Genomic DNA, 11,005 nt, shown 5'->3' with positions numbered 1-11,005 from the left:
GAATGAATATATATATATATATATACACACATATATATATATGTATATTTCTATTGACCTCTGTGATTTAGAAGTATCAATTATTCTCTATTTTTATGGTTTTTTTTCTTTACCTACTAAGACGGTACAGTATGGATTTTAAAAAATACTAAACCAAACTTGAGTTGCTGGAACAATTCTCATGTCATCAAGTTGCAGTACTTTCTGAATGTGGTGCTGTGGTCTGTCGCTGATACAGTTCATGAGCCTCGAAACAAAAATGTGGTCATCAACACACTGTAGGTAAGACCTGGTGCCATGAGGGTATAGTGGACTAGGTGCATCACAGGCAGCACCATCTAGGCTTGTATAACTGTGGTATCAACACAGTGACAAAAATCACCCGTTTATGCCTTTCTCAGAACATGTCTAGTTAAGCATTACTTAACTGTTTTTATTTTGATCATTTGCTTAAAGCTCATACTTGATATTAGTTTGTAATTTTAGTTTTTACTGCACTGTCTGTAGCAAGTGTGATTATCAATATAGCCTACCTTCATAAAAAGAAGTCAGAGTTTTCAGATGGAACAACACCATGAATCCAGCCAGTCATTTAAAATGTTTATTCAGGAGCTGGGCATGGTGGCACACACCTGCAATCCCAGCATTTGGGAGGTTGAGGCAGGAGGATTGCTGTGAGTTTGAGACCAGACTGGGCTAATTAGTGAGTTCCAGGTCAGTCTGAACTACAAAGTGAGACCCTGTCTCAAAAGAAACCAAAATAAAACAACAAAAAAATGTTTATTCAGCATCACAAGAACTGGACAGAAGGTAAGGATCAGGGTGGCCCCATGCCTCTCACCAGCACATCTGACCATCAGGGCATGGTTATCTGAGTGTGAAGGACAGGGCAGACACACAGATCTCTTCAGTTACATCTGTTCTTATTCTACATATTAAAGAGAGCACATTGTTTGAGTCATTCTCTCAGATCGTTAAAAATTGTAGGGAGAATGGAGTGGGTGAGTGGAAGAGGGTTCCTGAGCCCCCACATCCTGCAAAAGAGTCTGATTTGTCCTTTGGCTCCCAGGGGATGAGCTCTGCAGAAGAAAAGCTTTCAACAGAGAGCAATGATGTTTGCTTTTAGCCAGTATTGTAGGGTGATGTAAGTGAACTCCAAGGACAGATCTACCATTAAGGTTTGAGCATCTTGGGAAATCTATTAGTTAGCTACTTCCACCTAACAAATTAACAGAGGCTTTGGTGGCTAAAATTACAAGCATTAGATTCTTCTACATCTGGATCAGGAATGAGGAGTGGTTTAGCTGGTGGCTGTGACCTGTGAGCTTGCAGTCAGGGTGCTGGAAGGGCTACAGTATTGCAAGGTTGGCTCCAGGAGGCCCTAACCACTTGCATATGGGCCTTGCACTTGTACATCTGAGTGTCCTCCTGGTGTGGTAGTTGAGTTCACAAGAAATAATGAGAAATCACCCTCCCCAATATTCCACTGATTCCTTGGCCATTCCTGATCAAGGTGAGAGGGACCGCATGGAGGAATGACTTCAGGCCTGTGATTGTGGGGTACTTTGAGAGCAGGTACCATGAGAGGTTATGCCCAAAGTCAGCTGGGAAGAGTACAGAGAGATGAGTGCCATTAAAGGCCAGGCTCTCTCATCAACTGGATAAAGAAAGGGGTTGGTATAAGGATGTGTTAACTGGCACCCATTGTCAAGGAACTGAGGGGGAGGAGGGAGGGAAGAAGACACAACAGGAGCATACAGTGGCTAAAGTGAGATGCAGATTATTTGTGAGACAGTAAGACTTCCTTCCTCACACAGAAGACTCGGCGCAGAGACTGAGGTATGAACTGGGAGGATTGGATTGGCTGCAGAGCATCGGGAACAGCCCTGCCAGTGTGAGACCCAGATGTCTGCCCTGCAGGAGGCACTGGGTCACCAATGTGGGATGGACTGTGTTTGTCTTTTACTAGAGAGAATTGGGCTTTGAGGGGGAAGGAGGATCCCATCAGATCTAGTGGCAATACCAACATAAGTCATCCATGCTACATGGTGGTACAGTCACAGGGGTCGTGAAAGGTCATGAAGGGTCATGAGGCAACAGGACTTTAACAGAAGCAACCTGGAGCAGTGTCTGCTTCAGTGGGAATATGAGGGGATGAGACTTCCTGCTACATTACTATGTGATTAGGGGTTAGATCAAATGAGACTCAGAAAGACATTCCTCCTATGTTTCTGTGTTATTTTGCTCGCCTATATATCAACCATCCATCCATCGATCCACACATCCATCCACCTGTCCATCTATCCAGTGATTACTGGTCACTTACTTTGTACTTTGACTCTATAAAAAAATAAACAAAATTATTGAATTTTCAATTTATAAAGTTATCTCTCTTCCAAAAGCCACTCTTCTATCTCTGGAGCATGTTACCACATTAGTCAAAGAAGAGAGAGTCAGAATCACACAACTAACACTTGACAAAACAAGGACTACATTCAGGATGGCCATTTATTTTGTGCATTATTTTTTCTTAACTTGGTAGATTTTATTTCTGGCTGTCCCTGGCTGTTACTTCTTGTGAGAAGACTCTCATTGCTTCTAAGCAGGCCTGAAATGACCTAAAATAAAAGAAAATGACAGTAAATACCACCATACCTTGAGAAAAGTCAGAAACACATCTTTTGGGGAACATTTATGTTTGGTTTCACAGTGCATCCATAAGAATTCTTATTATATTAAGGAACCTAGGCAAAAAAAGTTTTTTATGAACAAACAATAAATACTAAAAAACAAAACAATTGATTATCAAATGTAACTTATAATACATTGTATATATTATTTTGTATATATGCTACATACTTACATAAGCATAATAAAATACGCTCTAAAGTAGCATTACCCATGTGATTATGGGATGAGCTGTGTCTCCAAAATTTCCATGTGGAAATCCTAACCCCAGGACTTCAGATTGAGACCTTATTTGGAGGTATGATCTTTAAAGAGGTAGTCAAGTTAAAACGAGGTCATAATCCAACAGGACCAATGTCCTTATAAGAAGAGATTAGGACAAAGACACACACAGGGGGATGACCATGTGAGGACACAGGGAGAAGATGGCATCTGTAAGCCAAGGAGGAGCCAGCCCTGTCTAGACCTCTATTCTCTAGAACCATGAGAAAATAAGTCTAGTTTGTTTAAACTACCCAATCTGTGGTGCTGGGTTATGGCACTAGAGCAGACCAACATACCCACTTTACTGAAAAGAGGATGCAAGTTTGACAGACAGGATGTGCGCAGGCAGGTGACATGGTCTGGATAGCACGTGGCTCAGCTGGCCACACCATCTCCCCTCCTCCCCTTCCCCACCCCCTAGCCCTGTGGGACCAGCCCCAGGGAATATGAATGTCTGTTTGTACTCTCCTCCAACTAAGCTTTTCAGGTGCAGCCCACTGCTAGGTATGGCCCCTGGACACTCACTGTGGGCCAGGGACTTAATTGTCACCTTGTCTTCTAGACAGCAAGTATTCACAAGCTTCACACATAGTTCAAGGATCCAAGAGTATATTTTTCTTCCTAAGGCCAAAACAAGATGTTCTGATAGTGTAAGAAAGGAAACCCAGCTAAAGTCGCTGCCAGTCACAGCCAAGTGCCACACCTCTGTGCTGTCCATCTGGCTCCACCTCTGTCTGCCAAACCTGAAGTACAGGACTGTACCAGGCAGAACTGACTCCAGTGGTTCTGTTTATTGACACAGCCAGGTCAATGTCCAGAGGGTACAAAGGACCTGGGGCTTGGCCCAAGGCTGGGTGTGGAGGACCATGTGTGTGTCCACTGAAGGACTGCTGTGTGCTGTCCTTGACTGAATTCAGCTTGGCCCCAGGAAGAGTGAAGCAATCAGCTGACAACTAGGTAGAGCCTGTTCTCTTTAATAGGGTGGCCTCAGGGCCAGATCATGTTTATAGCTGGCCACACTGTAGCGAGGAACATAGGACTGCTTTAAACTCAGAATGAATGAGCTGAATTGCACCTGCACTCAGGTGCTGTACTTGTGCTGATAAGCTCTCGTTGTCACGCAGACTGTTTGGCAGGCAGCTTCTCCATGTCGTCCCTCTCAGTGTCTGTCACTTGGCCATCATAGCTCCTAGATTGAAGACGTGTGCTCCCTACTCTGAGTCTACACTTCCTCTTACGTCCTCTCATCATCCAAGCATGAGCTGATGAAATGTTATCATGCCTGTTATCAGCACGTTCCTGTAGTCCAGACTCACATTCAATTATCTGCCCCATATTTTCCCTTAGATATTTCATAGGCAACTCAGACTTTGCATGTACACACCAAATTCTTAATTTCTCTCCAGACCTGGTGTTGCTGGAGGCTTCCTTTTTTCAGTTGATGATGCCAGGCCAGGCTTGGTTGGTGTGGTCCTTGTATCCTTGTGCACAGCAAACTTAAGACCCAGCTCATCAGGGGCTCATGCTGACTCCTCCTTCAGGGCAGGTCTAACACCGCACCTCTGCCATCTGTCCCACTGCCCCTGCTCCCGGAGTCACATGGTGCCACCACTCAGCTCTGTTCTGAAGGTGGCATGGTCCATGCAGTGTGGACCCCATTCTTACTGTGACCTGCATCCATTTGTCATTTTTCAATGCCTTCCCTCCCCATTCCTAATTTCCCCCATGTTCACTGGGCCCCTTGCTTCTTCCCCAGCATGGGAACAGTCTCCCTTATGGATCTGTTCTTGCTACCCTTTCCCAGACTCAGGACTTGCTCCCTACTTCTTCCCAGCTTTGGCCCATATGTGGCCGGCGTTAGGCTCCACCACCCCTACGTCCCTGAGCTCTCCTCCTTTGTGACACTCATCATGCACATGGCTCATCATTTGCTTGGGCTAAATGTTGCCTGGAACCTCAGCTCTGCAAAGGACCATCTGTGTCTCTGTGCTCACAGGCACATCCCCAGCCACCGCAGGCCTCATGTGCAGTGTGTGCCTAATAAATACTTGTTGAATGAGGGAATTAATACAATTCCTTGTGGTCAATGGAAACATCTCACTGCCTCAGAAGAAAGGGTAAACACATGGTGACTTGAAAATGTTCCTTATGTTCCCCCTCCAGTTTTATCAAGGCACACATAGCAAATAAAAAGTGTTCATATTTACAGAGTACGACATGATGTTTTGATTACATATACTTGGACGAAGACCATACTTCAGCTAATTAACATGAATTTACATATGCATTTCCTTATATATTTACTTTTTCCCCAGGGAGAATATTTAAGACCAACTCTCTTGGAGATTTTCAAGTATACAACACCTATTTGTTTATTTAATTTTTGCAGTACTAATGATGGAACTCAGGAGCCTGTACATGCTAGGCAGGTGGTCTACTCTGATCCACATCCCAGCTCTCAGTGCATTATTATTAATTTTAGTCACCATGTTGTAGGTGGATCACTAGAACTTATTCCTTTTGCTAAGCACAACTTTGGACTCTGGGACTCTGGATCCAGGGCTGCTGTTTGTGAGTTCCCTTGTATGGTAGGGAGAGGTTCTGTGTGTACTGCGTGTGTGTGCATGGGCTTGTTACTTTTCTCCTTTCGCCAGTCTGCATCGCTTTAGTTGTTCACCACACCCCTTGATGCACAGAGGGTTCAGGCCAAGGGGAGCCAGAGCAGATGGACCCAACTTTTTTCCTTTCCTGGATAGAGAAGCCCCTATTTTAGTGGGTTTCATTTGCATTTTTCTTGTCTGATCATCTTTTCCTGCATATTATTTTAGTATGTTTAAAATTTATATCTCAGGACAATAGTTTTAGGGAAAAAAGGAAAAGAAAGCTGACATTTTAACTTAAAACCTGCTATTTTTAATCACCTGTCTTAGTCGATTTCCCATCAGTGGACAAAATACCTGACACCCACAATTTAATGGAAGAAAGATTTATTTTGCCTCATATTTTCACCCCATTTTTGGCTGGCTCCAAAGCAGGAAGGCATGAAGAAAGGGCCTGGTGGTGGAAAAGCTGCTTACTTCAGGAATCAGAAGGAGAAGGGAGAAGGCAGGGATGAGACTATACCCTTCTAGGTCACAACACCAGTGACCTGCCTCCAGCCAGACCCTGCCTCCTAACAGCAACTCACCTATAGCATTTCCATGACCCAATCACCCTCCAAAATCTCTACTTCTGAGCACATCAGAGTTTTGGCGACCATCTTGCTCTAAGCCAGAACACCATCTTTTTATTTGTTTGTTTTTGGTTAACTTGAAGGTTCTCCTTGGAGTGTGTGGCAGGAATCTACATAGCTCTCTTGAGTTCCTGGGACTGTGTTACAGTTGACAGAAATTAGTACCCAAGAACAGCCATGCTGTCTCTTTTCCTAGGGTGGAAAAGCCCAGAAAAATTTTTTGCCCAGTGGCTTCCAAGACTGACTTGTTCCTGCCAAGCTGGGGAGGCACAGAAGCCTGAAATTCTAGTCTGGAACTCAGATGGCCATGCAGGTGCCTGTCACAGAGACATACTTCTGGCTTTGGTAGGCCCCAAGGAACTGCACTGGCAGGGGTGACCTTTACTCCACTTCTGTGCCCCTTGGTGCACGTATCTGAGGCTGTGGAAGGCAGAGCACCCCCACCCAACTGGCCAGCAAGGGTGTAGAAAGACCCACCTTTCACCAGGGGAAGACCTGGTCTTTCCAGAAAGCCGTATTTCCATGTTTTAGTGCAGATTAAAACTTTCACATTTTGACCATTTAGAAAGCCATTTGAATTAATGAAATCTTAGAATTATAGTAAAAAGTTAAAACATAAAAGTTGAGTTTTTCAAAAATGATTTCAAATCAGCAGCATATGTATGAAAATGTTTCAATAGGCCATGAGACATTCTAATTTTCCTTCCTCTTAACATGTTAGTAAACAAAATACTGCTAATGAGAGAACACATTTAACCCCAGCCTTTTAAGAACTTCAAATTAATATTGTGCACTCCCCCTTCATTATTCACACCAACACACACACACACACACACACACACACACACACACTTCTTTCCCCTCTCCTGTTATTTGCTAGGAACTTTTTTGTTTTTGTTTTTGTTTATTTGTTTGGTACCAGGGATCAAACTTGGGACCTTGCGCTTGCGAGGCAGGCAGCGGAACCCCTGAGCTAATCTCTGGTGATTTGCTAGGAACTTTGGAACCATGTCTTTCCTCCTCCATCACCCATCAAGTTTATTAGTGAACTGTGAATGGGAAGCCAGGGAGCCACTTGGTTCTCGGTTCTCGCCATGACCGTGATCATGCTGCAAGCCGTCACTGACACAGCTTTGCTGCACTGCTGTCTGTGTAGATCTGACATCTGATAGTGGCACAAGTCTCCATCTCCATCCCTTGCTGGGCAACCTTAGGAAACTCAGTCTCTGAGATGCCATCTACTAAAGGGTAAAATTGAAGAAAGAATAGCATAGGTTTAGATTTTATGAGAATAACTGTGAGAAATGGTTGGGACATTTTAAGCCTGATCAATGTGACTAATTTGTTGGAGATTTGTACTCACTGGGAAGATGGGGGAGGGGCGCCCGTTGGCTCCTGAGTAGTCTGCTTTCCTGAATCACAGCAACATTTTTGTCCCCACGAGGAATCTGTTCTGCACATCTGACTTCCTACTCCCCTCTCTGCATGTCCCCCAGCCCCTCCACATATGGCCTGGAATTGCAATTATTCATGGCATCTCTTCCTTCAGGAACAGTGTACTCCTGGAAGGCATCGCTGGCTCCCAGCACAGCTGTGCTCACCTCTCTTGCTCACACATCTTCACTCCGAGTTCATGAGGGACTCCAGCACTTAGTGCCACAGCTAATGACCATACCCGCGTCCCTCTGAAATTGAACGCCTCCCATGATTCCACTGTGTTGAAGAATATATACCTTCTAGGATGTATATGATGGGGAAAATAGGCTACTGGTACAGCAGACTCACCTTTTTTTTTTCAAAGGATGCTGCAGGCAGATCTGAGGGGTGTTTGGGTATAATGTTTTCTCTGGTCTTTAAGCTGCAGTGATTTCTGGCAACTACTGAGCACTACAGGAAGCACCTCCTCCATCCTCCACAGGACTGACCATGGGAGCGACAGCCTTCACTAGGAAAGACAGGGCTGCAGGTTCTGGGAGGGGCAGGATGTCCCATCATTTCAGAACTGAGGGCCAGTGATCGTGGCTGCCGGGAAACTATTACATGGCTTGTTCTTATCTTTGGGGTGACGAAAAATGAGGGGAGGTCAAGGTTTTGCAACAGCTAAGAGAAATTTCTAAAGAGTTCTTATCATCAGGGAGGATTTGTGGAGCTGGGAAAGCTTCGACCTAGGGAGTTTCTGGGTTGTGTTTGGGAGGGAAACTGGCAGCTATCAGTTGTTGTGAAAGGGGTGGGAGGGAGGCTTTTCTGTGGAGGCGAGGCCTGTGGCACACCGCGGCAGCTCTGAGGAGGTGGATGTAGCCTTTCTCATCAAGGCGGAGGGCAGAGTTGCAACAGCTGGCAGATCCCAGATCAGGGACTTTAAAGAGGAGCTAAACCAAGACTGAAGAAGAGAAGGCATTGCCAGCAAGGCTCACTTGCCTTGCTCAGCAGCACATTCTCCGTGAGCAGTGGGCTGGGCCTTGCCTGACCCCTTAGGACATCGTCTTTGCTGTCCCTCCAAGCCCTCCTTAGAGCTTTCATTTTTTTTACTCCCGGAAGTTATGTGCATGAATTGCCATTGACTGCTTTTGTAATAATCCTGCAGAACCAGTTCAGTTGGTTAAAAATATTAAAATATCTATAAATAGTACTCATGGAAGATGATACCCATATTGAAAATAAATATTAGAGATGTACACAGTGTACAGCGCTTTGTGATAGGTATTCCTGGAAAAGTTTGAATTAATGAGATTCAAATTCAAATTTTATGATGAGTATTATTTAATTCAATGTTGGCACTGTGCTGGGCTAAAGCAAATAGCTCTTTGAAGCATAAATAACCATGAGTCCTATTTAGTATGAATGCCACACTGCTGTTTTGAAATATGTAATTCCCACCACAAATAAATAAATAAATAAATAAATAAATATCTAGCATAATTGATTGCTATAAAGACACATCATGAAATTATCACTCAGATAAAAAATTAAAACAGAGCTTAAAAAATAACACACAGCCAAACAGTTGGCAATCTTCCTCAGTTATGCCAACTTCCAAAATGGCTTGGTTTCACCCATTTCTGAACTTTCTATGTATATTAAATCAGATAGTTTGTACTCTTGTGGCTGGCATCTCTTACTCCTCATCGTGTTCCTGAGATTTATTCTTGTATGATCTGTCACTTTCTCTTTCTTTCTTTTCTTTCTTGTCATTTTCTTGACTAAACAGTATGATATATATTCCACAGCTAATTCATCCATTTTACTACTTTGGACATTTAGATTGTTTTCAGCATTTTATACCATTGTAGTCACACACAATTTGTATAGAACACAAACACCTGTGTTTACTTTCAGAAATACCTGGGTCCCAGGCAGCACAGTTACAAGATGCAAGCAGACAGGAGCCCCAGGTCACTAACAGAAGTGCAAGATAGTAGAAAGCCAGCAGGGCCCACAGTGCCACAATGCTGCTCTCCCAGCAATACCCAGCAAAAGCTTGCTGCTACATATGCATAGAAGCCAATACTGTGGCACTGGTTTTGCAAAAACCAGTTTTGTGTCATTTTGTGTCATTGGTGGATCATCAAGTAGGCAGGGGACACACTCAAACCTGCCAACCTGATGGGCCACAGAGGAGGAATCAAGCTGCCCAGGATAAGGGGAAATGGGGATCCAACTGGTGGAAATGGGGGAGTTTCAGGTCTCTCCCCATTGTGGCCCATTCTGCACCCTAGATGGCACCCCAGCTTCTAATCTCTGCCTGCAGGGCACTGAGCTTGTTCATCATGCTCTGTTCCTGGGAGACTTCTGGCTCCAAGAGGTTCTCAGGGTCATTTTAGGTCAGATCCTGGGGTTCTGTGTCCTGAAAACAGCCCTTTCACAGCTTAATTTGACCAGGCCTTGAGAGTGCCCATTGCCACCCACTGCCCCCTGGATTTAAGTTCCCAGCCTCCTGACAAATTGTCTCTGCATTCCCATGACCACCACTGTATTTCCAGGTCTGATTTATACTGCTTACATTTACATGCCAGGTGCTGGTTAGCTGCTCAGGACACTTAGGTTTGGGTCCTGGCACTGTTATTCCCTAGTGGGTGGAACTCAAACTAGTCACTGAACGTCTCTGTGCCCCAGAGTTTCCTGTGTGGAAAATGGGTACAGGCGATGACAAGATTAAAGGAATTAATTCAGGCAGAGTACTTACAACAGTGTCTGGTGTATAACAAACACGCAATATTTCTCAGTTCTTGTTGTTTTCACTGCTGCCAGTACTGTACTCATACATACTAACATTCGGGGCACACCCACGCCAGGAGCCCTGGTATCTTGAGGCCCAAATGGGGCAGCCCTGGTATGACCACACGCAGGAGGAGGCCAGAAAGAAGAGAAGCAGAAATGATCGGTCAATTTTTAATTTTCAAATAATATTACTATTGAAAAATTGCATATAATAATACACGAAAGAATTGGGGCCTCAAGGAAATTCATTAGACCATGAGTGTATGGCACTTAAGAGGAGAAAATTAAACATCAATGAAAGGGGGCATTCTTTTTTGCCCATTAAAAAATACGTGATTTTAGAATACTTACAGGATGCCAGTCATTCTGTCTCATTCAGAGGACGCTACCATCTGCCCTTGTGGGTGTCGCACAGGAGGCCCAAAGCGCCACGTGAGTGGGGGAGGGGAGCGAGGGAAGAGGGGAAGCAAGGAGAGAGTTAGGAAGAGAAGGAGCCTAGGCAGGAGGAGGAGCAAGGGAGGTGGGCAGGGAGGAGGATCGGGGAAGCCAAAAGCAGCAGGAGCGTGGGTCCCCGCGGGCTCGCCGACGCTGCGGCTGCTCGAT

The 11,005-nt window shown here is 44.6% G+C and overlaps 1 long non-coding RNA gene across 1 annotated transcript; it reads right to left on the bottom strand.

Moving 5' to 3' along the window:
• Window positions 1-2,504: 2,504 nt before the first annotated feature.
• Window positions 2,505-10,999, bottom strand: LOC109117958. Its single transcript, XR_002025266.1, has 3 exons — window positions 10,754-10,999; window positions 10,368-10,511; window positions 2,505-2,618 (listed from the first exon to the last, which is right to left on the bottom strand). It is a non-coding gene; the product is annotated as an uncharacterized LOC109117958 (long non-coding RNA).
• Window positions 11,000-11,005: the final 6 nt, after the last annotated feature.

The sequence above is a fragment of the Fukomys damarensis genome, unplaced genomic scaffold (assembly GCF_012274545.1).
Source record: "Fukomys damarensis isolate Sample0158 unplaced genomic scaffold, DMR_v1.0_HiC HiC_scaffold_10, whole genome shotgun sequence".
In the NCBI taxonomy this organism is placed as follows: domain Eukaryota; kingdom Metazoa; phylum Chordata; class Mammalia; order Rodentia; family Bathyergidae; genus Fukomys; species Fukomys damarensis.
Note: the sequence above shows the minus strand (reverse complement) of the source record. Positions and strands in the feature narration are given on the sequence as shown.